The sequence below is a fragment of the Palaemon carinicauda genome, chromosome 10, assembly GCF_036898095.1.
Source record: "Palaemon carinicauda isolate YSFRI2023 chromosome 10, ASM3689809v2, whole genome shotgun sequence".
Lineage (NCBI taxonomy): Eukaryota > Metazoa > Arthropoda > Malacostraca > Decapoda > Palaemonidae > Palaemon > Palaemon carinicauda.
Window position 1 is genome coordinate 77,809,221 of NC_090734.1, and position 3,867 is coordinate 77,813,087.

A 3,867-nucleotide genomic window follows, 5' to 3' on the forward strand; every position below is an offset into this window, starting at 1 on the left:
TTAGTATGAATATTCTTAAGTGACTAGAGAGAAAGACTGATAAAAATCTGAAAGATGAAAAAGCAGGATTTGGAAAAGGTAGAAGTTGTAATGGCCAAATTTTCACTTTGAGAAATTTTGTACAACTAAACGTAGAAGGTAGAAATCGTCCATTGATGGCATTTGGTATTTTGCAATGCATAGCATGATTGGACCGGATTGGTAATAGGAAATGAACTGACCCAGAGTATGCAGATGGTGCTATCCTTATTAGCAGAACACCACAGGATTTGCAATGCTTGCTTACCAGAACCCATGAAATGTCACAAAAAGGTAGGCTCAATATAGATAGAAGAAAGACAGAGATGATGAAGACAGGAGGATGAAATATCATTGGAAGGAGAAAGGATTATTGAACTAGAATCACCTAAATATTTAGGAACTATGATCTCTAGTACATGGGGAGATTAAGTAAATTTTGGAAACCAAACCACCATAAGTTGCATTGAAAAATCAGGCTATATATCAGTTTAGTGAGATTGGTGTTACTGTATGGACATGAGCTATAGTATGACAAAGAAACAGTCTCCAACAGATTTAGCAGATTTGAGAACAAAGCCCTCAGAAGAATATTGTGAGTTAAATCGCAGTACAGGATTAAAAATTAAACTATAAGAGACATTTACTCATATGCCACATGTTGATAAGATCATGTTAAGGTGTAGATGGAGTTGGTTTGGTCATGCTCTTCGCACTCCCCAAGAGAGGTTAGTTCACCAAACATTTAACTGGGCTCAGCAAGGTTCTAAAAGAGTTGAAAGACTCAGACCTACATGGGTGAGGACTATGAAGCGTGAAATCGGAGATGATGAATGGAGAAGTATTGAATTAAAAGCTCCGATGGAAACGACTGGCGAAATCTAATCGAGGCAGTTTTCGTCAATAGGCGTAAGAGGAGATGATGATGATGATTATATATATATATATATATATATATATATATATATATATATATATATATATATATATATATATATATATACACACATATATATATATATATATATATATATATATATATATCCATATATAAATATATATATATATATATATATATATATATATATATATATATATACATATATATATATATATATATATATATATATATATATATATATATATATATATATATATATATGTATATATATATATATATATATATATATATATATATATATATATGCATATATATATATATATATATATATATATATATATATATATATATATATATATATATATATATATATATATATATACACACCTTTTCCATTTAATCGTCGAGAAAAATCCCTCAAGAAGTACTTATATATATATGTGGATCTAAACTACTGAATAAACCCCCTCTCTCTCTCTCTCTCTCTCTCTCTCTCTCTCTCTCTCTCTCTCTCTCTCTCTCTCTCTCTCTCTCTCTCTCTCTCTCTCTCTTTTGTGTGTGAGATACATTGCTGAAGGTCATCAAATTTGAGCCCTTCATCTTTTTCTATTTTTTCCATTTTCTCCATCCCTAAATCTGCACGTGTCCTTTCTGTTCTCCACCCTTTACCGACAAATCCAATAATCAAATTATGTTCGCTTGACAAGACTTTTTTCCGACAATATACCATTTACAATTAATCTTCTTATAAAAATATCCTAAATATTCGTAAATACTTGTGTCACTTAAATATAAGGTTTTCAGTTTTTATTTTAATTTCGTCTTTTCAAGTCACTGTCATTTATATCACATGTTTATCACATTTTTTTTTTTCAATTTTATATTTCATTCTTATATTGCCTTTTTGCTGCTGGCTAAAGCTCAGCATTTTCCTCCTTTCATAAATGCTTTGTCGGAGTAAAACTTCTGATTACCTTCTCTTCTTCTTCCTACGATATTTGCTGGCCTCCTTCTGCTTCTCCGGGTCGTCTTTCTCTTTAATGGAATGTTTCCAAAGCCATGCTGATCAGTGTTCAGGACGGCCTTCCTATTCTAAACTTTTGGAAATTGTCCTCAAGAATCTGACAGAGATACAACACTGGGATAACTTGGAGATAAAGGCCAAAGCAAAATTGGTGAGGAGGTATTCTCTAAGGTTTTTTCTTTAGTACGTGCATGGCAGAACACTCACACAACCGAAAGAGAGAGAGAGAGAGAGAGAGAGAGAGAGAGAGAGAGAGAGAGAGAGAGAGAGAGAGAGAGAGAGAGAGAGAGAATGTCAATCAGGAACTTTATTCATGGAATTTTAATGAGTGTATGAATGGCTTTTGAAAGAGTTATGCTGAATAGACTGCTAATACATTAATTTTCATCAAAATTACTAAGCTTAAATGACAAAACTGTTCATTGTTCTAAGGATTAAAAGACATAAATTAATTAAATACTCAATCTCGCTCTTTTCAAGTTTTATATAATGCATGTAATTTTGGGTTAAAGGCAAAATTAAGGGAACATAGATCCAAATAAGGTAGTGTTAGAAGGCTGCCATATTACTTCACTTCACAGGTTTAGTCATTAGTAAATTTTCTAAATCCTGAAATACAAGCAGTCACAAATCTTTTGATTAATATATTCCCGAGGATATACAATTGTGGCAAGGAAAACTTGAAAACTTATATATTTTTTTTTTGCATATATACTTCTTGATATAATACAGATTGAGACATTTCATATTCCATTTAAAACTCTTCATAGAAGGTTGACAGATTCTCATACCTTTATCTGCACTGAAGAAGTATTACAAGTTAAAGACTTCGGCTCCTTTATCTAATTGAAAAAAATCTTATGCTTTCCTATATTCACACTTGTATCAGTACCAGGAAGCTTATCAGGTTGAGGGATTTCATAACAACTTCACAGCATCAATCACTCCTTACAGCTATGATTAATTGATTGATTGATTTTGAGTTTTCGGGCATCCTAGCCAAAAAAGGTCATTGACTCCGATACAACATTTTTCTTTTTTTTTATAAGATGAGTTTTTTTTTTTTTTATTATTTTTAAGCCAGAGAATTCTCATAAAACTATGTTTCCGTACCTTCATCAGAATCAAAGAAATCGCAAAGACTAACATACTTCATACTTTCATCCTAATAGTATCTACGTTTCATTTTCATAATTTTTAATATTTTACAGAGATATTGACTATTGCTCATCGTCACTCTATGGAAAAAGGAATATTTCAGAAAAAAAGTCAAATGCTCCATTGGAATACACCCTAAATTATAAATAATAAATAACATGATTTCACTGATATTCATTGATATTATTTCTTTTACACAATTAGTGGATAAGCATACAACATTGAGAGGAAAGAAAAGTAAAATCCACATTCATTGGCCTAGGATACTTTCGATTTTAGTTCTGTGATATTCTGATGTATAAATGTTTGTTAGCGTTCGACCACGGCCTCGTGTGACTTTTACTAGTGTTCAGGAGGCAATTATTTATATTGTATATTAGGTATTATCAGAGTGGACAAAATTAAATGAATATCATAAGAGCTGGCTCGAGTAATGTTTTTTTTTTTTTTTTTTTTTTTTTTTTTTTTTTTTTTTTTTTTTTTTAAATAGTTGATTATTCGTGCAGATTTTCTTTTTTTTTTTTTATCAGCAAATACTCAATTCTATTAATTTTTACTAAAAGTAGGAATCGAGCATGAAATTAACATTTTAAAACTAGGAGAAACTTTATATATATATAAAAAAAGGAAAACACTGGAATAAGAGAAGGAATCGTGTTAAGGAGTAGATTGTTAAGTAAACGGAATATAGTAATTGGGAAATAGATTACAGAAGAAGCTAGAATTGTCATGATAAACACCAGTGGACTTTCTTGCTTTATAGATT